The sequence below is a fragment of the Rattus norvegicus genome, chromosome 6 (genome assembly GCF_036323735.1).
Source record: "Rattus norvegicus strain BN/NHsdMcwi chromosome 6, GRCr8, whole genome shotgun sequence".
Classification (NCBI taxonomy): domain Eukaryota; kingdom Metazoa; phylum Chordata; class Mammalia; order Rodentia; family Muridae; genus Rattus; species Rattus norvegicus.
Window position 1 is genome coordinate 47,773,860 of NC_086024.1, and position 25,998 is coordinate 47,799,857.

Genomic DNA, 25,998 nt, shown 5'->3' on the forward strand with positions numbered 1-25,998 from the left:
TTGTCATGCTTTGGCTGAGCTTCTCAGGAGACAACTAGATCAGGCTCCTGTCAGCATGCACTTCTTCGCTTCATCAATATTGTCTAATTTTGTTGGCTGTGAATGGCCATTCCTTCAGTTTCTGCTTCAAACTTTGTCTCTACATCCCCTCCTATGAGTATTTTTGTTCCCCCTTTTAAGGAGGTCTTAAACATCTGCTCTTTGGTTGTCCTTCTTCTTGAGCTTCATGTGCTCTGTGGATTGTATCTTGGATAATTACAGCTTTTGGGCTAAAATCCACTTATCAGTGAGTGCATACCACATGTGTTTTTTGTGATTGGGTTACCTTATTCAGGATGATATTTTCTAGTTCCATCCATTTGCCTATGAGTTTCATGAGGTCATTATTTTTGATAGCTGAGTAGTACTCCATTGTGTAGATGTACCACATTTTCTGTATCCATTCCTCTGTTGTAGGGCATCTGGGTTCTTTCTAACTTCTATTGTAAATAAGGCTGCTATGAACATAGTGGAACACGTGTTTTTGTTATATGTTGGGACATCTTTTGGGTATATGCCTAGGAGTGGTATAGCTGGGTCCCCAGGTAGTACAATGTCCGATTTTCTGAGGAACCTCCAGACTGCTTTCCAGAGTGGTTGTACCAGCTTGCAATCCCACCAACAATGGAGGAGTGTTCCTCTTTCTGCACATCCTGGCCAGCATCTGTAGTCACCTGAATTTTTTATCTTAGCCATTCTGACTGGTGTGAGGTAGAGTCTCAGGGTTGTTTTGATTTGCATTTCGCTGATGACTAAGGATACTGAATATTTCTTTAGGTGCTTCTCAGCCACTTGATATTCCTTAGCTGAGAATTCTTTGTTTAGCTCTCTACCCCCTTTTTAATAGTGTTATTTGTCTCCCTGCAGTCTAACTTTGTGAGTTCTTTGTATATTTTGGCTATAAGCCTTCTATCAGATGTACGATTGGTAAAGATATTTTCCCAATCTGTTGGTTGCTGTTTTGTCTTAATGACAGTGTCCTTTGCTTTACAGAAGTTTTGCAGTCTTATGAGGTCCCATTTGTTGATTCTTGATCTTAGAGCATAAGCCATTGGTGTTTTGTTTAGGAATTTTTCCCCAGTGTCCATGTGTTCAAGGTTCTTCCCCACTTTTTCTTCTATTAGTTTGAGTGTATCTGGTTTTATGTGGAGGTCCTTGATCCACTTGGCTTGGACTGAAGCTTTGTACAGGACAATAAGAATGGGTCAATTTGCATTCTTCTACATGCTTATCAGCAACATTTGTTGAAAATACTGTCTTTTTCCCGCTCCATGGTTTTAATTTCTTTGTCAAAGGTCAATTGACCACAGGTTTGTGGGTTCATTTGTCTTTAATTCTAGTCCATTCATCTACCTGCCTGTCCACCACACAGGTTTTTTTCACTATTGCTTTGTAATACTGCTTGAGGTCAGGGATGTTGATTCCCTCAGAAGTTCTTTTATAGTTGAGGATAGCTTTTGCTATCCTGTTTTTTTTTTTTTTTTTTTGCAAATTGCTCTATGAAAAACTGAGTTGGAATTTTAATGGGGATTGCATTGAATCTGTAGATTGCTTTTGGCAAAATGGCCATTTTTACTATATTAATTCTGCCAATCCTTGAGCATGGAAGGTCTTTCCATCTTCTGAGATCTTCTTCAATTTCTTTCTTCAGAGACTTGAAGTTCTTGTCACTTGCTTGGTTAGAGTCACACTGAGGTATTTTATGTTATTTGGGACTATTGTGAAGGATGTCAGCCTGTTTATTCTTTGAGTAGAGGAAGGCTTCTCATTTGCTTGAGTTAATTTTATACCCAGCTACTTTGCTGAAGTTGTTTATCAGGCTTAGTAGTTCTCTGGTGGAACTTTTGGGATCAGTTAAGTAGACTATCATATCATCTGCAAATAGTGATATTTTGACTTCTTTCTTTCCAAATTGTATCCCTTTGGCCTCCTTTTGTTGTCTGATTGCTCTGGCTAGGACTTTGAGAACTATATTGAATAAGTAAGGAGAGAATGGGCAGCCTTGTCTAGTCCCTGATTTTAGTCAGATTGCTTCAAGTTTCTCTCCATTTAGTTTAACGTTGGGTACTGATTTGCTGTATATTTCTTTTATTATGTTTAGGTATGAGCCTTGAATTCCTGATGTTTTCAAGACTTTTATCATGAAGGGGTGTTGATTTTTGTCAAATGCTTTCTCAGGAAGGGTCCTGCTGCTGAATGCTCCTGTGTTCCTGTATGCAGAGGGCACTAGGTAGGTTCCTCTTGGTCCAGGAATGTGAGCAGAAGTGGTGATCTCCCCTGAACTCTCAGGATTGTCTGCACTTCTGAGAGTCCAGCTCTCCCCCCATGGGATTTTGGTGCAGAGAGCTGTGGGACTGGTTCAGTTCCCTCTACATCAGTTTTAAGGAGGAAGTTGAATACATGGACCTTTGTGCCATAGAAGGAATAGAGACTCATCTTGACTGGGGTCATCAGCTTGCCTTGATAAAGTTATTTCCTGCCTCCAGGGACTACATCCCCAATACCACTATGTACCAACTTTGGCTTCCACTCAGTATCACCAAAGGCCAAAATGAGTCACTTTATTGCAAGGGAAGTACAGCAAGAGACACAGGACCAGAGAATCCACACTTTCCACATGACATCACCTGGAAGCAGAAGCTGGTAGCCTGATTGAGAGGTGGTGGTGGTGACTGGTGGGGCAGAGATGGGAGGGAGGAAGGGGAGAGGGAAGGGAGAGCTTCCTTTAAATGTGACTGAGGTTAGGAATTATGATGGTTAACCATGAATTTGATACAGTCTGGAGGAGGGTCTCTAAGAATGTCTGTGAAGAATTATCTTATGTTAGTTGATAAGAGAGGGCCCCCTAGCTGGAGATGACACTGTTTATATAGTCTGTATAAGAAGCGAGGGTGCCGAGCCGGAGCTCATATGCATTAATTCTTTGCTCTCTGCTCTTGACCGTGAGTATAATGTGACCAGTTGCTTCCAGTTCTGCTATCTTGACTTCCCTGTAATGATAGACTGTAACTGGGAACTGTGAGCCAACACTAACAATTTTCTTCTAAAATTGCTTTGATCAGAATATTTTATCACACCAATGGAAGAGAAAGTGAGACAGGAATGTTACCTGTGAGGATGCACATTTATCCTGCAGGACACATTTATACATGATGTCAGTGATGGCTGTGCTCCCTGTAAGGGTTCAGTTCTCCATAAGGAGAAGGCCTCCAGAGGAAGATACAGTCAGAGTGCCACTGAAATTTCATTTACACCAGCTACCTGGCCACTTGAAGTTTCTAACAACGATGACCAGAGGGCAAGAAAAGAGAGTATCACCTGACAGACACAGTTGGTTCACAGCACTAGATATAAGTAAGGCTGCAGATGGAGCATGGTCCGGGGATGGATGCATTTTGTGCTCAGCTGGTATATCAGGTGTCTCTCCTATGATCTTGGGCTCGGTTGTCCCTGCAGACAGCCAACAACAGGCGTCAGAGTCTGAGAAGGGAATTGTTGAACTTTGAACATGAAAACGACACCACAGACTCACTTGTTTAAGCACTTGTACACGACAGTGAAGGATCTGCCCTTCTTGTCTTATACCATGAACAAACGTATATCATTCTTCTTTCATTTTTTTCAGTTTTATTTTTTGGTCACAGCAGAAGGAAAGTAACATAAAAATGTAACCGAGAGTCAGACAATGTTGTAGACCACCAGGTAAGTGTTCTAGACCAGCAGTAGTATAAGCCAACAGAGGGGGAATCTTTGTGTGTGTGACTGGACAGAGAATATATATATATATATATATATATATTCATATCTCCAAATGTCTACAATGTGTGTGGAACAGAAGATAATCCTAGGTTTCATTCCTTGCTGTCATTATCCACCTTATATTTTGAGACAGAATTTCCCATTGGCCTATAGTTGGTTTTTGCTACCTTGTGGGTTCTTCTTTCTTCCACCCTTCTCCACCCTTTCTTACTCTTTCAACCCCTAATACTACATAGGAGAGAAAACATATGGTATAAAGGGGGTATATGTTTTTTAAAGACATGAAAAATTCCGAAATTGTCACTACTTTGGCCTAGAACTTGGTAAGTATGTTCAATTTGACGGGCCACCCACTCACAAGGCTTTGCCCACGTCTTCCCTGACACTGGGATTGCAACCACTTGCCACAATGCCCTGCCTTCTCATGTGGGCTCAGATTTGCCTGTTTATGTAGCAAGCACTTCATCATCTGAGCCTTCTTCCCAGTCTGAGGCAGAGGGATCTTGAATCAGTTATGAAGGAGAGAGTGATGAGTACTGGATGGAGCTTGAAGATAAGTGTAGCAGGCAGACTGCCATTGACTCTACTAGCCATCTGTGACTATGCCCATGAAAATGGCTGAGTGGGCCCGTAGGTAAAGGTGATTGCTATCAAGCCTGACGGGACCCACATGGTGGAAGGAGAGAACTGACTCCTAAAAGTTGTCTTTTGATTTCCACATATGCACTCTGATAATCAAGTGCTCCAACACATACACAGACAATAGATAAGTGGGGTTTTTTTTGTTTTTGTTTTTTGTTTTTGTTTTTTTTTTTAAATAACAGGTTGCCAGTCATTCTTGAGGCAACAGTGATCTCAGGCAGCTCTTCACTTCTGCTTCTGGCTTCCTCTTAGACTCTGATCTGTTAAGTCCTCATTTCAAGAATCAAAACAAACCTCCGAGTTATTAGATGTGTATAATGGTTACTATGAATACTTAGCCTTGCATACAACAAAATAGAATTCCCAGAGGCAATTGTTAGCCTCCCAATTATTGATAATGTTGAGATTTAGCATCTCTGTATATGGACTCTGCTGGGAGTAGGTCTCATGATAACAACCACTATAAACTGTGAGGCTGGACTACAGGATGCAGGATTGGTCAGTGTTTGTCACCTTCACAGGTACCAGTGTCACCCAGGAAACCTCAGCTGAGTCTATGGGGTATTGTATTGATTAGTGATTGATGTCAGAGGGTCATCCTGAGGTCCTGGCTTGTATAAGAAAGCAAGCTGGATAAGCAAGGGGAAGCAAGCCAGTAAGCAGAGTTCCTCTGGCACCTTTGCTTCTGTTCCTGCCTCTAGCTAGGTTCCTGTCTGGAATTCTTGCTATGATGTTCCTTTGTGGAAGACTATAAGCTGCAAGATGAAAGAGATCCTTGCTTTTGGTCAGTGTTTAATCAGAGCAGTAGAAATTAAGCTAGGAAAGTAATTAAACTCCAGGAGGTTCAGTTGAGAGGGACACCGGGGGTGGGGGGATAAGAGGGAGAGAGGGAGAGAGATCAATCAACATTTATCAGATGTTGTTCCCAAACTATTTCAACAATTGCCTTGCACAACACAATTGAGACAATAAAATTGAAAATAAATTAAAGCCATTTAAACAAATGTTTTACGGAGCAAAGATTCATGATTTGAATATTTATGATGGCAAAATCAGATTAAGTTGCCGACCCCCCCTCCCCCATCTGTCATCCATGATGCGAAGCCCCTGGGAGTAAGTTAGCTAGGGTTTGTGGCATGTTTTGCTTAAATAGAAATAAACTAATCGCATTTCCAAGCTTGTAAAATAGTTCATTAAGTAGGGGAGGCAGCAATAATGGCACCCCGCCCTCAAGAAGCATATGATCAGCAATGCAGGCCGAGGGGAATCGAGTATGGTTCAACGTCTAAATAAATAGTCTCTAAAGAGTAAAAAAACAAGATAACAGATTTTATACAGCTGAGGACCGTGTTTTATATTGACTTTTAAAAATACTGTTAATTTGAAAATAAGTTTAAAGTGTTTTGACACTGTCTCAGAGAAGCCTGAGTGCTACAGGTATTAATTCTATAGGACTGTCCTTCCTTATATCAGGGTCTTTGATAGACACCCGACATCTTCTCTCCTCTCTGACTGTTACTTCTGCTTACCTTGTTGTCATTCTGTTTATGACACTTTAATCTCTTGGTCCCTTTGCCATTATTTTCTGCTCACCCTGACTATATTACTTTTATGCCTTTATGACCAGACTATTAAATGAAGCAACTTGGGAAAGAAGGGTTTGTCTTGGTTCACGTTTCAGACTTCAGAGTAGTGTTGTTACTTTTATCCCCTCACCATACAACCCCAGATATAACTCCATATCCTCACCTTGGGTTTCATTTATTTCATAGTACTGGATATTGAATCCAGGGCCTCATCAATGCTGGGCAAGCACCTCACCACTGGCCTGGATTCCCGGCCATCAGCTTCTGTTGTTAATTTAAGGCAAGTTCTTTATTTAGTTGCCCAGCTGGCCTTGAACTTATTCTGTAAACCACAGAGACCTTGAACCTGGGATCCTCCTGCCTCAGACTGGACTCCCATATTGCCAAAGTTCTGGGCTTATGCCACCAGGCCTGTCTCAGCATCCTTAATTTAATTGAGTGTGCAAAGTCCCTTTGCCCAATGTAATAACACAGTGACATGCCTTGAGGATGGGCATGTGCCCAGGCTCTTCGATGGTCCATTGTTCAGCAGCCATTTTTCTTTTACCTCACTTTTTTTTCCTGTCAATTTTTAGGACATTTGAAACTTGGCCTTTGGTTCCTGGTCCCATTTTCGTCTCTAGTCAAATTTTAGAAAAGGCACTCACTAAGGGCCATTATGGTTTTAATCACTATCTATATTGGAACTCAAATCTGTGTCCAGTTTGAGCTTGTCCTTAAGCTCCATGCTTGTGTCAATGTCTAATCTGTCTACAGAGTCTACAGTTCACTTGGATGTCCACTGCAGAGGATGAAACCAATGAGAAGCTATGGCTCCCAGGCGTGGTGAAAAAGTGGGTGTCAGACTGGGAGACAACATAGGGAGCTGCCCTGGTGTAGGATGATGGAGAATTGAGGTGTCAGTTAGCCAGGGCTCGTGTTGATGGAAGTGGACAGTGTAACACACAGCTGGGGTGAAAGGGGAACTGGACAGGGGAAGTAGGTAGGGCCATATTACAAACCTTTGTTGTTTACTTTCGTAGTAACAAGCAGCTACCCAGGGAGTTTAAACACAAGGTGGTGGCCAGCAGCCCTTGCCAGATGTGTCACATGGCTAAGGAAATTGGAAAAACACAAGTTCCTCATACCCACAAGTAAGTACCTAAGTGTCACCTAGAGGGACAGACATATAAAGAACAAGTCACGTACAAGCAAGGCAAACCGAGCGTTAACTAACATTGAACCTCTCTCTTGGAGGACTGATCACCTGAGCACCGTTGGGAAGTACCTGGACATCAGATGCTATAAGCTGACAGTCAACTGAAAGGCACTCTACCAACCCTCCCCACAAAGGAGAACACGGTTGACCTCAGCCAGATCACAGCAACATGGGGCGTGTCACACTTTTTCAAGAACAGTGGGAAGGAAGTTTGCTTCACCCAGAAAGAAGCAGCTCTATTTTCCTAAGTGGGAAGTTAAGGCTTGATCATTGCGTGCAGGTGATTATTTGTAGCTCAGAGAGTCCCAGGGTGTCCTTGGCTCTGCTGTGCCTTTGCTCACTCGCCTGCTGTCTCCTTGATTTCTTGATTTCATTAGGAGATAGGAGCTTGTAATACTGTGGAGAAATGTAAAGCTATTAGCAGGTCATTGTTGAAGTCAGAGCATGCCCTGTTAAGCTTCTTAGAAAACCAGTGGCAGCCAATGATATAGGGATTAAGCGCTCTCTCTCTCTCTCTCTCTCTCTCTCTCTCTCTCTCTGTGTGTGTGTACTTTGTGAATGGGTCATGAACAAATCTGTCATGAGGAACTTAAATGTGATAAGTTCTGTCAGTAAGGGCGCATGGGCTTGATGAATTCAATTACTTTTCCCCACTTGCCTCTCCTTTTCTCTATTTTTCCAGACCCGAAGCACCATTTCCAAATGTTTCTCTGTCACCTTAGAGCAATGTTGGATAGACATCCAGGTGTTCCTGGGCTTCTGCTAATACTTAGAGTTGAAAGGATAAGTGGATACGGTGGTCGGACTAGAGGATGGACAGATAAATGATAAAACATCATTTTAGGGCGTGTCTGTGAAATTCAGGGTGTGTGTCTGTGTCTGTATGCACATGTATGTGCACCTATGTGCATAGTCAGACTGCTCATGCCTATGTGTAACCATTCTGAGGCCAGAGGAAGACCTCAGGTGTTTGAAAGTGTCTGCCCCTGTGATCCCTGGAAGTCAGATTCTGACTCTAGGGTCACTCGGGTTGCCTGACCAACTCAAGCAAAAAAGATCAGCACGATGAGCTAGGGCTACTTCTTTCCCTCCTTCTCCTACACACCCTGAGGGCTGTGGGTGCACCAGTCTAATGGTGAGAACCATACAGGCATTGGTAGCCTGGTCTTCCTTCCCCCTGGGTGCAGTTTTCTAAGTAGTGACTTTGGACAAGTGTCTCAGTCTGTTCTTGTCCTGGTTATAGCAGGAGGAATGAGCATACGGTGAGCTTTATAGGTCATTGCTGGGACATGGCAGCTACTCCTGGCTTTCTGTTATCTCTACTTCCAACTTCACCTCCCTTTATCTTTGTTCCTAAGCAATTGAACAGCTGACACCTCTCCCTCAAGGTCCTTGAGTCCCAGCAGAGGACTTCACACCCAGGCTGGCGAGCCTTTTGCTCAGAAGGAACAGCGGGCTGGCGGGTGTTCCCTTCTTGTTTAACAGTTATTTTTAGCTTTTCTAAAAGCTTTTCACTCACTCCAAGTCTTAAAAAGAACGAAATTCTTCCAAAATGCAAATGTTCTGACAGGAGTTGAGAAGAATGGCTTTTTCTCTTCCCCAAACAATCCCTCACTGACATCCACAGGGTGAAGGGGAAGCTGGGGTGTAGGGACACCAGATCCCAGGAGCTAGGGCAGTGGGCTCTGTGAGCTTGTAGTGGGTGAGCTTTCTCAATCAAATTGGTCCTGAATATTTTGAGGTGATCTCTGCATGGCTGTATGTGTAGGGTGTGCATGTGACAGAATCATGAGGTAAACAAAGGGTTCCTTCTCACCAACCATCCTCTGGGTACATGTGACTTTAGGTCACAAGGCTCTGTGGGTGGCATTAGAGATAGTCAGAGAGCCCCCCAAAGATGAAATGAAAGATTACCCCAAACTGAAGCAACAGATGGCATAGCTGTCAAGAGTTACTTCGAGATGGCCCAGAGGTTAATGTATACTGCTCTCATGGAGGACCAGAGTTCCACCCCTAGCACCCATGCTGCATGGCTCACAACCACACACAACTCCAGCTCCAGGATTCAGTGGCCTTTTCTGGCCTCCATAGGCATCTTTAATCACATGGGATTTTTCCTGTCAAGCACATAAACACATTCAAAACAAAATCTTTCAAAAAGTCTCTTCAAGATGATGTGGTCCAGCTGCAAAATGTTCATGTTTATAGCCCCTTCTGTCTGCTCCACCAGCTATGAGGTACTTTGTCCTCAATGGTCACTTGTCCCTTGGACTCCCGTGGTATGAGCTTCACACCAGACACAACTACCATGGAGGACAAGATGGTGAGTCACGTCCACACATACTCCTCCTTAGGGTGACAGGAAAGAGGGAGAGTCCCTGGGTAAATGGCACCTTATTGTTGTCTTTACTCTTTAGGATTGTCTTGAAATTGGGTCTAATTTATATTTCTAATTCCCTAGAATTAAGTGCAATCTAGATGCTTGGTAACTGCTGAGATGTTGGATCTCAGACTTTTTGATTTGTGTCTTTCAGAGCTAATTCAAAACTGAAATTATATAATATTAATGTTCTGAAATAATGATTAGGCCCCCTATCTTGGTGAAAAACAGCATGAAATGGTGAGGAACATTAGTTTCATTTACATCAAATTCAAAGCACAGTTGCGAATGAAGCCTCTTCAAGGGGATGCCTATCATTCCTTTGCAGAGATTGGTTATTTCTATCAACATTGGTGAGATTGAAGACTATCTTCCTCCAGCCTGCAATGCTTTGTCCCATTTTCCAGAGGCAGATGTCTGAGTGAACTTGTTAGGTATGGGGAGGGAGGCAAAGTCTCCTTCTCTCTTGTCCTGTATGCAGCTCACTTTTTTTTCAATTGAAAGTATGGAATGATGTCACTCCTTTGGTAAAGTTTTAGGAGACAGCTTTGTGTAGTCACAGTTGTTTCTCAATACTTTGAGACCAGCTGAGAGCTGAGGTCCTTGCAGTCACGATGATAATGCTGAGATATGTGGACTTAAGTCTGAATTCAGAGCAGCCTGTGAGACTGTAGAGAGATGCAGGAGGTTTGACTCAATGGTAGTGTCTTGTATGCCGCCTTCTTCTTCTTCTTCTTCTTCTTCTTCTTCTTCTTCTTCTTCTTCTTCTTCTTCTTCTTCTTCTTCCTCCTCCTCCTCCTCCTCCTCCTCCTCCTCCTCCTCCTCCTCCTCCTCCTCCTCCTCCTCCTCTTCTTCTTCTTCTTCTTCTTCTTCTTCTTCTTCTTCTTCTTCTTCTTCTTCTTCTTCTTCTTCTCCCCCTCCTCCTCTCCTCCTCCTCTTCTTCCTCTTCCTCTTCCTCCCCGCCCCTTCCCTCCCTCCCCCAAGAAAAGTTTTCAAGTTTCATATTTTAGCATGTATAATGTTCACTGTAATAGATTCTCACAAAAAATAAAAGCTTGGATGAAGAGTACTTTGTTTTATTGTAACAAAACTTGCAAATAAGGAACACTACACACTGAAATTAATCAGATCCAAAGACTTAACATCTTAATAAACTCCTGTACAGTTAGAATAATCTTGCTATGGAATTATTTATTTAATCCGCCACCAAAACACCAACAACAAAATCTATGTCAACATTATCCCTGGAAAAATAATTAGCTTTATATCTTTTTTCCAAACTCGTATCTGTCACCTGTACTCAGTCCTTTCGTACCCTCTAATATTTAACCATTTTTTTTGTTCAAGGATTGTTTTACTGAGATTTTTTTTGCCTCCTGTCTTCATAATTTTACTTGTCAGTCTCCCCAATTTTTATTTCTCAAATCTTCTTATAGAGCAGATAATAGATAAGCACATCTTGAATTCTATTGACCTTTTGGTAAAACATAAAATCCTTTGCTAAGTGAATGGGAACTTCTTGATCAATGATCAGCATGTAAGTCATAGAAACTCATAAACTGTGTGGGATCCCCATGAATGTGAAACACATGGCTTCCCCCATTGCCTTCCCTGTCTTTCTCACGACTGTCACAGACCTGGAAGCTTTTGCAATGATGTGTGCCAGTGCACAGAGTCTCAGGTCGTTAAGCAGAAATTGACTGGCATCTGGGGTGTGGAGACATTTTGCCCACAGAATATGGCCTCGTTCACTTGGGATGAGTCATGTCTCTAAGTCTTGGCCCAGGAGTGAGCAGTTGGATGTTCCAGGGAATTCTGCCCTGGTTTCCACCAACCATGAAATGCTCTTTTTGGAAGTGATGGGATTAAGGAATAGTGCAGAAGGTCCTACATTTTTGCTTGTTTTAAAACTAACTGATCTCTCTCTCTCTCTCTCTCTCTCTCTCTCTCTCTCTCTCTCTCTCTCTCTCCCCACCCCCCATCTCTGTATATTATTTAGGGATTCTATTGCTGTGAAGAGACAGCATGACCAAGGTGACTGTAATAAAATAAAATATTTAAATAGGGCTTTCTTACAGTTTCAGGGGGTTAGTCCAGTATCACGACAGGGAAGGTAGCCATATGTAGGCATGGTGCTGGTGCTGGAGGAGTGGCTGAGAGCCTTACATCCTGATCCACAGGCAACAAGTAGAAAGCCATTTGGCCTGGTCTGGAATTTTAAAACTCAAAGCCCACTTCCCCAGTGAGATATCTCTTCCAAGAAGATCATACCTTCTCAAACAGTTCTGCAACTGGGGACTAAGCATGCAAATGTATGAGCCAATGGGGGTTATTATCCAAACCACCACAGTGAGGATGATTGAATATGGAACTCAGTTGATGCCAGGGGAGCACCCCACTACTGAGCTACATCTACACCCAAAACTTCTTCAGAACCTGTTTTTCTTCTGTGTTGGGGACAGCTCTTAGAATCTTACACATAGGCTATGACTTTTCTAGACTACTATGAATTTGCTTGCTTTAAATCACACTCAGTCATCTCCCTCAGGCATCTGTTGCCACATTTATGAGCAAATGTTAAACAAACAAAAAAAGATTGGTTTTCTATCCATTCTCCACCTGTAGGTCACAGATCAACTAGACTAGGCATATATTATTATGTTATTATGTGTTATCCTAGGATCTTGAAAATGACGTAGCTGATAAAATGCTTGCCATGAAGCCATGAGCATCTGCATTTAGATCCCCAGCACCCTGAGTGGCCTGGCCTGCACCTTTAATTTTAGCCCTGAGGAAGTAGCCAGTCAACCCAGTTCAGTGGATAAGTTCCATTCTACCTCAGAACTAGACAGTGATCAAAGAAGAGGCCCCACACCAACCTTTGTCCTCCACACTCTCTTACACACACACACACACACACACACACACACACACACACGTACACATGAACATGTGTATAATATATGTACATGAAAAATAAATTTAGACAAAATTTATATATATTTTTGAGAACCCGATAACTTTGGCTGAAATTTGGGAATTGCGTATGCCCTTTTGACACTCTGGTGAAGGAATTTGACCTTAGAGCTTGATCCTGCGGACAAGCCCAGATTTGCACAGTGTTCACAGCTCTAGGCTTGACAAGCAGTGTCGGGAGGCCACTTGTCACCAGCTTCTTTTTCAGTTAAAGGGAGAGGAATGCCGAGGGTGCCCTTCTCAAGTGCCCGGCTTGTTTTTAAAAACAAAGTACGTTTGGAGTCAACCAGGTAGGGTTCTCCATGTGCATGGCTACGGTCACCCATAGTTTGCTTCACCTCTGTGGCGGATCCTTCACGATTATTCTATCAGTTTCCAAAGTGAATACGCATATGATTGGGTACACGAGGAGATGGGCCTGCTGGGAAGGTCAAGCAGTTGGTCCAGGGCCCTACAATTGACCAGTCAATGGCAGACTAGGGCTCAGAAGCCAGGGTGACTGAATGTAGAGCCTCAGTCATCCCTCTCTGGCATTCACAGATCTGTGAGGGGAGGAGTTTGGATACCCATAGACTTTCATCAGGGTTTATGTCTGGTATCGCACGGTCCGTGTGCCGCTGTGGATCGCTAACCCCTACACTATTCTACCCCATGTTGAAGAGTTGTTTCATGTCTCAGTATAATGGAAACTTCCGTCTCCCACCAACAGCCGACCTTCTATTAGCTGGAGAGAGCAGCTCACATGCCAGTGATTCAGTATTATTTGTTGTTGAGCAGGCTTGCCACCCACCTGCGTGTTCCCTTCCGCTCAGTTCCCTCCCTCACACTTTAAGACGGGGAGTTGCAGGGGATAAACCATAAGGCCCTTGTTAATTGCAAATTAATAGTGCCAGGAATATATACAGATGGTACCTGAAGTCGGTTGCCGATGGCATCATATTCTATGCTGTTTTCCTTTCCCGTAACTCGACCGTTCATCAAGGAAAGAAGAGTAGGCCTCAGCGCCTGTTCAGCTCAGCCCCTGTGCGGGAGGAAACACATGCTTTATCTCTGCTTACCTCTGTGTTTATCTTATAAGCTGGGTGGATTTTGCTTTATTTGCTTATTAATTTTAAGCGGTTTCGTGTTTCATGCTTTATAGGACCCAGGTGCAGCTCCCTGCCCAGGCGTACTGTGTGTAACTGATGAGAATTTCCTAGTCAATATTGTGTTGCGTTGGTTTGTGCATTCTAAAGCATTTCCCCATGGCCTGGCAGTGTATCAAGATCACGTGGTCACATTTGTGCTTTGATTGGCACTTTGAGGACAGTCATCAAATGACGTTTTTTGGTTTTTTTTTTTGTTTGTTTGTTTCAAGATTTTATTTTATTTTTTTAAGAAAAAAAAAGTCAACTGCTAGAGTCAATTAATTAAATGCAAAACCCAGCATCTGTAATACAGAATAACCACTGTGCCAAACTAGATGACCCAAGAAAAAGCTCATGCTCCATTTGCCCAGAGCTCACGGTGACTCTAACTGCAAAGATTCCACGCTGTTTACATGCATGGCTCCTTGGAAGATACACTCTCTTCCAAGACTCTGAGCAAACAATAGACTTTTCACTTTAGAATGAGCAATACTAACTTGGATATCATGACAGACCTTGGAGTTGATTTCAAATGTAATTGCTAATGGCAACAAGACTGTCTTTGCTTATGTCACTGCAAAAGAGATTTTGAGTTGTCCTGGACAATGATCTTGGGGTCCTGGTGAGTCTCCAGGGCTGTGATTGGATCCTTCTAGAGAGAAGGTAGGTCAGCAGAGAATGCATCCTGTGAGCAGAGCACAGAGGTGGTCAGATGGGGTATAATGAATACCCAAGGCCGCTATTTTCAGGCTGGGAACTCGAAGACTGGCAAGGCTTCTAAAACAGGGTCCTGATAACAGTTTGGAAGCAGAAAGTGGGGCCCAACTCATGTGCTAACTTCTAATACCTTCCCACATCCCTTCCCCCCATTTCTTCTCTCTCTCTCCTCTGAGCAGCTGGGTCTCCACCCCTTGGGAGCCCCCTACCCCTCACCCCGCCCTGGCACATTAAGTCTCTGCGAAGTTAGGCTCATCTTCTTCCACTGAGGCCAGACAGGGAAGCCCAGCTAGAACACATCCCACAAACAGGCAACAGCTCCTGGGATAGCCACCGATCCAGTTCAGTTGTTCGGGACCCACATGAAGACCAAATTGCACATCTGCTACATATGTACTGGGAGGCCTAGGTCCAACCGGTATATGGTCTTTGGTTGGTCTCTGAGTGTCTCAAGGGTCCAGGTTAGTTGACTCTGTTGGTCTTTCTGTAGACTTCCTATCCCCTTTGGGGCCACAATCCTTTCTCCTGTTCTTCCACCAGAGTCCCCAAGCTCCATCCACTATTTGGCTGTGGGTGTCTGCATATGTCTGAGTCAGCTTCTGGATGGAGCCTCTCAGAGGACAGCCATGCTAGATCCCTGTCTGCAAGCATAACAGAATATCATTAATAAGTGTCAGGAATTGGTACTTGCCCATGGGCTGGGTCTCAAGTCGTCTGTTCTCTCAGTCTCTGCTCCATCCTCTATCCTTGCATTTCTTGTAGACAGGATAACTTTTGGGTGGAAAGTTTTGTGGGTGGGTTCCTGTTGCTCCTCTGGGGTTCCTGCCTGACTACGGGAGGTAGCCTCTTTAGGTTCCATGTTCCCAATGATGTGAGTCAGAGGGGTTAGTCTTAACACAATGCAACTATTCTCAGGAAGCCACAGAAACCCCTTCTTCTATCTAATAAGGAATAATTACCCCACATGGCTGCAGTCCACCTGCTGCTCAGGCAGCCCCTTGGAACTGGTCAGGGTGTCTTTCTGTAGCAGTTATATCAAATTTTAAGAGCCCCATGAGCCCTGTCTACACTAACTCTGTAAACTTGGCCAAAGCGTGATAAATCCTCACCATGCATAAGTTCAATCGCATCTTCGGCAGCTGTCTTTCAACTCTCAAATTAAACTTGAAAGCGGTTTTTCTTACTGTGGGGAGGAAAAAGTGCTAGGGTGGAGGGGAGATAATCTTTTGGGCAAATTAACAGATAAGGGTCTACCAGCTGACGAAATACCTAATCTCTGTATCACAGCCAAGGCATTTTTCCCAAGCCAGAAAATGTCTTCTTACTTTCAGTGTGATTTTCAAGATGGAGATCGGAAATTAAAATGAAACTGGCACTTATTTGTAAATAGAAACCTCTCTCTCTCTATCTCTCCCCCTACACACACACACACACACACACACACACACACACACACACACACATTGCATTTCCTAAATTTTTATGAGGTTATAAAGATGCCCAAGGAACAAAACTTGTCTAATGGTAATAGAGTAATGAGGCTATTTCTAAACAGCATATTCAGAATATTAATTGTTGGGGAGATAACTATCCTGTCACTTCAGGGCCTATGTTGAGGCTTAAAATCAGAGCTGGCGAATTAATGCACCCGTTCATTATATAGCCAGAAGCTGCATCATTTACCAGTTCTTTGTGGCTCAAGTCAGAGGCTGTATTTTTCCGAATCTCCCCAGGGTTATGAACCAGATCGAGAAGCTGTATCATTCCACAAAATAGTATGTCAAGGTTCTTTCCTCTCACACTGCCACACTGCACAGATTTTCTTATTAATAGGTCTTATGCTGGGACGCTTGTAGGTCCTCTCTCCCCCTCCAACTCCTCTCCCCCCTTCCCCTCCAACTCCTCTCCCCTCCTCTTCTTCCTGCGCTCCCTCCACCACAGGATGCTCTTCTTGGAGTCTGCCACCTGCTGAGGAACTATAGCAGGAGCTTGCCCACACCCAGGTCAAGCCATGTATACGACCACCCAGATATCAGCTGCTGAAAACGGGGTGCTCTCTGGCTATCTTGACTTCGCTGGAAGTACTGTTTCCTGGGGCGAAGCCACAGGCTGTGGCATCTTCTAGACAGCACAAGGGGACACTAGGAAGAAAAACACCAAATTCCTATCTTGTTTACAGATAACAACTCTAAGTACAGCTTCTTGTACTATACAACCAGTTTGGACCTCGTTCCAACATTTTACTTTCAATGAATTTTAGTGATGTTTTATCTGAATGAACAGCAATGTTCCAGGCTTGGGACCACAATCACAAATGATGTTTTCTTTAGAGCCATTACCAGGGGCAGAAGGATAAATCCTGGTTCTCCAGGTAGGTTTCTTTCTATCCAAACAGCTAGGCAACATCCTTCTTTTATTTTGTTATTTTGTTTTATTTTTAAAGTTTTTTTTAGCTTTATTGGCATATACTAATTACACATAATACTGGGTTTTATTGCGACATTTTTTTGTAGGTGTCTATAATGAGCTTTGATCTATGTTCTTCCTCTCTCACTGCCAGGGACCCTTTCCTCTTCCCTAACTAACTGTGATGGTTTGTATAAGCTTGGCCCAGGGAGTGACACTGTTAGGTAGGTGTGGCCTTGTTAGAGTAGGTGTGGCCTTGTTGGAGTAGGTGTGGCCTTGTTAGAGTAGGTGTGGCCTTGTTGGAGTAGGTGTGACCTTGTTGGAGTAGGTGTGTCACCGTGGGCATGGGCCTTAAGACCCTAGTCCTAGCTGCCTGGAAGACAGTCTTCTCCAGTTTGCCTACAAAACAAGATGTAGAACTCTCAGCTCCTCCTGTACCATGGCTGCCTGGATACTGCCATGTTCCCACCTTGATGATAATGGACTGAACCTCTGAACCTGTAAGCCAGTCCCAATTAAATGTTACCATTTATTTATAAGACCTACCTTGGTCATGGTGTCTGTTCACAACAGTAAAACCCGAATATCCCACTTTCATTTTCATGGTGTGTGTGTGTGTGTGTGTGTGTGTGTGTGTGCGCACACATGATGAAATGAATCTCTTAGGATTGGTTACAGGATCATGTTACAGTTTAGGGGTTACTTACAGTAGCGTGGGCAGTGTGCCAGCGGCTACATTACTGAAGAAAATGTCTTCACTACCCAGCAAACTATTAAGCGCCTGAAGATCCTCAGGGAGGGCTGGACCTCAGGTGATTTTGTTTTACCATTTCATCCCTTTTCATTTATTTTACTTCATTTTCCTTGCCGGCTAGCATTTGCTCTCTGACACCCACAGGAAGTTGAGAAAACCATGAGCATGCTTGCATTTCCCTATAGGATTTTCGAGCAGCCAGAGAAACCCAGCGAGTGTTTTGAGTACTCTCTGGATTCATTCATTTCACTTCTCCAGCCAGGAAGACAGGGCTCAGCCCTGGAAGGCTCCACGGAAGGCACTGCCAGCTGCATATGTATCCAGCCTCACTGGTGTGTGTTTGGGAGACAGAATCTTCACACCTTTTGGAAGGAGTTGGGTGAGTATCTGAGCGGCGAACACAGGAAGCTCCGACGTTTGAAGACTCAGGACTCTGTGTTCCAGGACACCACCTACATTCCAACATGCGGCTTTGTGGCAGGTTTTATTTTCCTCTGAGTGAATTAATCACCAATGTGTTCTAGGACTGGCCTTCTCCGCATAACTGTGCCGAGAGCATGTGGTTCTTATTTAGACAATCCTTGATTCCCTCCGTTGCTTTTATGGTAAAGCTTTTTAGATCAAGCATTGTTCATTAGATTAGCTCCTTTTCTAAAAGACAATGGTATTTAAAAGCCCCCTGTTTAAAAAAAAAGTATCCAAGGCAAGCCATGGGGCTGAGGAGGATGAGAGCTGGAGTCACTCCATGGGGACAGGCAACATTGGAATCATTTACAGGCAAATGAAAAGCATTCTTTTTGCTAATAAAACAGATTCAGTTCAACCTCCTCTGTTGGTGCCAGAGTATAAGTTAGCATATTTCCAACACTTTTAGCCTCCTGTCCCAACTTACAAAAGAGAATGAACTTGAGATTCTCAATGCTGTGGACTTTCATTTGCTGAGCAGAGCAGCCAGAGGCTGTTATATCTGTCAACTCAGCACAGCCTAGAGTCACCTGAGAGGAAGTTTCAATTAAGGGATCTCATAGAACAGACTGGTCTGTGGGCATGTTTGTTGGGGACTGTCTAAATTGATATTGATGCAGGAGGGCTCAGCCTGCTATGGGCAGCACCATTCCCTAGGAAGGTGATCTTGGACTGTATAAAATAGCTAAGCTGGGAGTGAGCCAGCAGCATTCTTTCACGATTTTTTGCTTCAAGTTTTGGCTTGAGTTCCTGCCCTGACTTCCCTCAGTGATGGAATGTGACCTCCTCAACATGTAAGCAGGGTAAACCCATTCCTCCTCTTGCTCTTGGCCATGGTATTTGTGGCAGCAACAGGAATAAAACTGGAACAGTGACTTTGGAAGTTCACAATAACATGGGTTTCTCAGTCTCCAGACTTGGGAGAACAGCCAGACACCTTTTTCATTGCGCTCTCTGATGCGAGGGGTGTCCTTTTTGCCTCCTTAGCCAGGCACTGTGACTGCTATTTGCACATGGAATGAAAGTCTACTGAAAGGAAGACCTACAGAGACATATGGAGGAGTGCAGAGATGGGCTAAAATGGTTTTAAAATCATTCCGAATGTTTGCTTTCTAGACGGGCTTGCAATGTTCTTTATTGAATCACTTGTACCCTGATGTTTTTTGTCCTTATTCCAGTAGAGGTGAAAATTGGTGAAAACCCCTGGTGTGTGGCTTAGGGGTCCTTGGAAGAATTGGCAGGAGTGAACCCAGACTTTTAACTTTACTAGAATCAATTCAGACCAACGGATGCTCTTCCTTTGTCTTTCTTATGGGAGGGCACAAGAGATGCCTTCATGCTTCTATGTCTCCTTTGGTTGTGGCTCTTAGCTGAGCTGGCTTGAAAGTGTGTTCTTGTAATAGGGGACAGTAGTGAGGCCTCATGGGATTGGCATCATGACAATGCATAGATACAGGAGGGCTAGACAGTGAATGGGCTGTAAGCAGCCTTTTGCCACACTCTTTCTGTGAAGCCCATCTCTTCTCTTCCTCTTATCTCTTCTTTCTTTGGCCTTACAAAATTGCCTCCTCCAATTCCTACTCCTCTCTTTCTCCTTTCCCCCCTCAATCATACCTGAAACATTTTGGAGATTGCATGCATGTCACCAGAAGCTACAGAAACCCATAGTTCTGGTGATACTCGAAGCACACCGATTTCCCCCTTTCCTTCTCTTTATCCCAGGAAATCGTAAACCTGCAGGCTTCGGCTCCTTTATCTGTGAACACACACCACACATGACAGCATGGCCTCATAAGGCTGACGCCACATTCAGCTTCTCAGCAGCATGGAGCCTGAGTGACTTCTTGAAACCTTGGCTGGGAAGGCGCTTCTTTCATGCTGGACCTGCTCGTCCTTCCTCTTCATTCTGCAGCTCTTGTTTCTGCTTGCATCAGGCACCCTCTGAATGTCCTCTCTGCAGTGAACATACTGGTTCCATCTTGTATCCCACGGTGGTATTGCATCTGCCTGAGATTTTGTGAGTCAGAGCGAGGCTAAGAGAAGATAAGGTGTTCTGTATTTACCAGGCACTAGAGGAATATAGACGACAGTCCCCGTCCCTGTAATAATCCCACTTGTCTTTTCTGGCTTTGAGAGTGACCCCTGGCCTCTCTTGTTTGTCATCACAATGAATCACCCCAAGAAATAACTTGACCCTGCAGAAGTTAAGAAGTTCTCAGTAAAGAAGCCTTAGACTTCATGCCCATAGGGGGAAGCAGGGGAGGTGAGGTCACTCTTCTCTGAAGCAAGATTGCTCTTAGCCTGAGTACAAACAGTGCCTCCTGGTGGTTGTCAGCTGCCCTTAGGAAGGAGAGGGACCATCATTGTTTGGAGCATTAGGAGCCTCTGACTGTTTCCTGTCTCAGGACCAAACAGAAAAATAGGTGATCATCAGCCTCTGTGGAAGAGGAGTCCTTCGTGGAGTCAGATTTTCCTCCAAGGATTCCCTACAGGAAGGGTGCTTGGCTTTTGATATTTGTCCAAATCCCCATCCCAGGAAGCTTCCTGACTCTTGTTTCTCTTACTTTAAACACACAGACTATGGAGGCTCTGGCTCCCTGACCCAGAATGCTGCACCTTTGTATCCAGGCTCTGCCATCATCTACACAACTGCAGTTCACTGACCTTTCTTCCCTCCTTTCCCCTGGGGAAGCTGCCTGCTGTTTCTGGACCCCATGGGGTGTCGGGAGGGTTTCAGGATTGAATGCAACTCTCTCTGGTTATAATATGATGCTGCCAACGACTTTGAAGCTCCAGGATGAAGGATGCTGTGTGAAAGAGCATTGTTATTACATTTTTGTTAAAAATATGGATCAAAGGCTGGCTATACAGTAAAAGTGCGAAATGTTAATTATTGTTATAATATCATAACAAAGCAGATGCTGGGGTGGCTGAATCCTATGAGAAACCCTATTATAATAAGCCAGTGGGAAATGTACACATTACAAAGATATTTGGCAAGGAGGCAGATTTGGTTTTGAAATCTCAATGAACAATTAAGTGGAATAAAAAAATAACTTTTAATGCTAGGAAAAATATAAGTGTCTTGACAACTCTTTTACATAAAAATAAAAAGCTGCCTCTTTTATTTTTTTCTGCAAAGAGGCAACATTACTGCTTTTCTTGTCCCCTCCCAGCAGAAGATATATTTATGGTTTCCTTGGGTGTAGGAAAGATTAAAGCAATGTTCTTCCGCACAATGACCTCTAAAATAGCTCTCTTTATGACAGAGATGAATGGGGAGGGGGTTGTTCTCAGAGCTAAGAGTAAGTCTGATGTTTTTGAATTTCAAATAAGCCTGTGCTGTCCTGCGTGCACCTTCTCTTCTCTATGGTATATTCTGTTTGATGGCATTGCATATGTGGGCTCTTATATACATTTTTAAATGCCACTGGCATCTCTGGCCCAAGCTTTTCATGTAATTTCAGCTCCCCAGAGCATAGTCCCTTGGCTGCAGGTGGAGGAGGAGAGGGAGGGAAGGCCCGAGAAGATGGATTTAGAAAGAAAGCGAGAGCCCAAACCAATCAAGGTCAATAGAAATTGATTTCTGAGTTCTAGTGCTTTTCTGCAAGTGGGGAGTGTGTGAACTCACCTAGCATGTGGCACCAACTCCCAGTGGGGGATGGGAATGCATCACCAACTCCCAGGGAATCACTGAAGCATTTATCTGCATGGGGATATGTCTTACCTCACAGGGGAAGAAAGGGAGATGAGCGAAGACGCATGCAGCTCAAAGGGCAGCAACACTAGCAGATATGTCCTCACTGGTGGCGCTACACACATATTAGAACAACAGTCAGTCACCTTGGCTTCTTCTCCATGGCTCTGTGTCTGGACAGGCACCTGGCCTACTTCCTGTTGTTATTCTTCTCTAATTCTCTGTCTCTCTCTGTCTCTCTCTGTCTCTCTGTCTCTCTGTCTCTCTCCCTCTCTCTCTCTCTCTCTCTCTCTCTCTCTCTCTCTCTCTCTCTCTTCCCTGTTTCTTTTGCAGAGGCTTGCCTGCCATTAGACACCCATGAGTTCCATGTTGGTTGGTTCCTTGTATCACATGTTCTTTAGTCTGAGGGGAAGAAAGTGAGCAGTCAACAGGTTAAAAACTGGTCACTTTGAGATTGGGTTGGAGCAAAATCCTCTGGGCTTTGGCATTAAAACAGTTGTTTGGCATGACCAGTGATGGGGCCTGAGGGAACTTCAAAGGGACAGAGCAGCAGAGCAGAGCCTCCTCGGTGAGCCTGTGCTTCTACTGGGAGGCAGAGGATGGAGAGGGTGAGCACCTTGCCTTTTCTGGAGGCATGGGAAGATTTCAGGCATACTTCTCACCACTTGAAAGACAATCTCAGGGTTAATGTGAGGGTTTGTGCAACACACAGCAACAAGGGAAGATGAGCAGAAGTGAGGGCAAATTGGAAGGGTCTACTCTGCCCCCTCCCCAGCCACCAGCAATTCCCTCCTTGGCAGATAACTTCCAAGAACAGCCCAGAATGGCTAAGCCCACTGTGAACACCACAGAGACGATGTCTGGTCCTCAGGATGAGTAAATTCCTCTCCACCTGCTTGTCACCAACTGGTGGAGAAAACAGTCTTTCTTCATGACAAGGGTAGGAGGTCTTGCTGAGAAGATATTCCTTCTGTTATCCACATTGCTGCTGAAAGAGTACTGCCCTCGTACCAGACAAAAGGGAGGTGATGTGAGATGAACTGGCCAGCGGGAGGGAGGGCCAGCCCAGAAGTCTCCATATATAGGAGCATCCAGAATAATTAAGTGAGACTTCAGGAGAAAGACTGGAGGCCAGGAAATGCTAGAGCAGGATGAGTTTAGATCTAATTCTTACCTGGGAGCTCAGTTCCTAGGCAGACAGAGAAATGACAGTGAAGAACTTATTGGGGATTGTGGAACTGCAGGAAGCAGTATACAGGATGCTTGGCTCAGCTCAGGCTGAGTAGCTATTGATGGCTAGAAAGGTCCTGGTACCAGTTTGGCCATATCATAGATATCTGGGCTGAAATGGGTTTCCCCGAATTCACACATTGGAATCCTCACCTCTATTACCTTATAGGGTGATGGGAGCTGGAAGAAATATTTTGGCTGGAGTAACAAGTTAATTATGTGAGCACTAACTCAGGAGGACCAGTGTCTTTGTAGATTTGGTCGTGGTGGGAAGTCTGGGGAGGAAAGACCACAGAGACAGAAGATCCCATGGGCTTAAAGCAGGTACAGCATCCCTGAAATGAGGGCAGACACCTGCTTACGCTTCCACTACCCTGGGGTGCCCTAACTAATGATAGCAGGTAGAGCTGGAAGACTTGTGGGATGCAAGAGTGACCTAGAGAGAAGCCCTGACCCAAAACCCGAAAGCTTCCGATTCCATTGGTTGTAGTGAATACCAGCACAGCCCAACTCCTGGCCAGATGGACAGGAACCTCGGGCTGCTTTGTTGGATACTACAAGCCCACACTCTTCCCACCTCAGGAAGATTCTACGAGTTAGGCAGATTCTTTAACCAACAACGTCTTCTTGAATAAAATGTTTTATCTCTGATCAAAACAAAGTTAAAAATAAGATGAGCTAGGCTCTCTAGTTACAGTAAGAGAGAATGTGTTGGCTAATTTTATGTTAACTTGACACAATCTAGAGTCTTTGGAGAGGAGGAGACTATAATCGAGAGATGCTTCGATGAGGTCTGGCCGTAGGCCAGCCTGTAGAGCATTTCCTTAATTAGCGATTGATGAGGGAGGGGCCAGCTCGTTGTGGTTTGTGCTACCCCTGGGCTGGTGCTTGTGGGTTCTATTCTGAGCAAGCCACGAGGAGCAAACCACTAAGCAGCAGCCCTTCATGGTCTTTGCCTTGAGGTTCATGATCTGCCTCAGTTCCTATCCCAATTTCCTTCAGTAATTCCTTCTGTGATGTAGACGTGTAAACCAAACAAGCTCTTGCCTCCCCAACTTTTTTTGGTCATAGTGTTTTATCATAGGAATAATCACCCTAACTAAGACAGAAATTGGTACCAGAGGCATTGTTATGGCTGACCGACTATGCTTAGGGAGGATTGGAGAAGAACTTTGGGACTTTGACTAGGAAAGCTATTGAGTGTGAAGAGCTCAGTAGACTGCTCTGTTGGAGCTATGATGAAGAATGTTGAGAGCAGAGAGATAATGAAGGGCTGGGCTGTGATGATTCACAAGGAAGTAAAGACTCTCCATGGCCATTTGTGTAAGGAATCTATGGTGTCTGGTTAGCAGGAGCTGAAGAAATAGCTGAGGTTATCAAGAGAGCAGAACCACTGAAATAAACTTTGCTTTGCTGCAATGGATGCTGGTCGATGGGACTGAAGAATCAGCTGTGATTAAGAACCATCGTTGAGATGAAATCTGGTAAGTGTTCACTGAAGGTCAGCACATGCAAGTTTTCTTCCAAGGTTGTATCTTGAGCTGTCAGCCAAACTTGGTAATGTGTAAGAGTCACCAGGTGGTACTGGTTTTGAAGGCATGGAGTTATGAAGAGCAACCACTCCTTGGCATTGTGAGAGACCAGGAGAGGCCGTTGGTGAAGGTACAGCCTCAGTAAGAGTAGAAGCCCCAGGACTGAAGGCATGGAGGAAAGCTGAGGCTTCACACCATGAAGGGAGCCTTTGAGAGGCTACTGGTGAAAATGCAGCCTAGTTGCAGCAGAAGACCCCAGCATTGTGGAGATGCCAGTACCATGAGACGAGCACCAAGAGCAGCTGTGGAGTGGAACCGGCTGGAGCCTAGAAGACCAGTTGTGTGTGCTGCAGAGCGTGGTGGTGGAGAAATGACACAAGCTCCTTGGAGGAGCCCAGAAAATCCTGTACTGTTGGATTTTGGTTTTGCTTTGTTCATATTGTGACTGTGCCCTGGTTCTTCCCCCCTGAAGTAAGGAAGTGTTCAGCTTACTTTTTATTTTATAGGCATCCACAGCTGAGTGAGTTTGATTTTTTTTTAGATAAGATTTTAAATTTTAAAAGAGACTTTGGGATTTTACAGAGACTGGACTTTAAAGTATTTGAATTGGTAAAAGACTGCGGGACTTTTAAGTTTGTGATGTTTCATATTGTGATATTTATTAATCTGAGATCTTGGGAATGAACCAAAATAAGGAAAGGTTATATCTTTAAAAGTATTGTTTATCAAGTTGACAAGAGGACACGTATGCTGGCTAATTTTATACCAACTTGACACAGACGAGGGTCATCTCAGAGGAGAGAACCCCAATTGAGAAATTGCCTCCATAAAATACACTGTAGGCAAACTCGTAGAGCGTTTTCTTAATTAGTGGTTGATGGAGGAAGGTCCAGCCCATTGTGGGTGCTGCTATCCCTGGGTTAGTGGTCTTGAGTTCTAAGAGAAAGCAGAGTGAGCAAGCCATGGGGGACAAACCAGTTAGCTGTACCCCTCCATGGCCTCTGTATAAACTCCTGCCTCCAGCATGCTGCTGTGTTTTGACTGAGTTCAACTTCCTTTGCTAATGAACAGTAATATGGAAGTTTAAGTCAAACAAACCCTTTCCTCCTTAACTTGCTTTTGGTCATGGTGTTTCATCACAATAGAACCCCTAAGAAAGCAAATGAAGTTGTTTTTAATTGTTGAGTTATGACCTGTCTCTGGACACATAGGTATTAATTACAGCGAATGCTATTCCTTCTAGCAGTTTTCAGTTTGCTGACCACTTCTTCAGTTAAAGTCCCCAGGAGGGAGCCATAAGGCGTAGTGGTTGGAAAGGTGCTGAATGAAGTCTGGTGTTATCTGGAGCTCACTTCTTCCTACTGTCCTCAGTTCCTAGGAAGGAGCATCAGTGTGGGATTGGGCAACCCCGAGACACAGGAAGAACTTGAAACAGCCACCACCCATGCATTCTCTCATGACCCCATGCCGCCTTGGCAAGAGAGAACTGC

The 25,998-nt window shown here is 44.2% G+C and overlaps 1 long non-coding RNA gene across 2 annotated transcripts in view; it reads left to right on the plus strand.

Annotated features, from left to right (window-relative positions):
- Positions 1 to 1,535: 1,535 nt before the first annotated feature.
- Positions 1,536 to 25,998, plus strand: part of LOC102557053 (uncharacterized) — a 72,612-nt gene continuing 48,149 nt past the window's right edge. Inside the window, exons 1-5 of one of the 2 annotated variants that reach the window (XR_005505830.2) lie at positions 1,536 to 7,159; positions 7,263 to 7,504; positions 9,455 to 9,547; positions 17,843 to 17,963; positions 20,627 to 21,998. This is a non-coding gene — a long non-coding RNA (uncharacterized LOC102557053). Of the gene's footprint in view, positions 7,160 to 7,262; positions 7,505 to 9,454; positions 9,548 to 17,842; positions 17,964 to 20,626; positions 21,999 to 25,998 lie in introns of those variants that run through there. The other variant, XR_005505831.2, reaches the window with a different exon arrangement.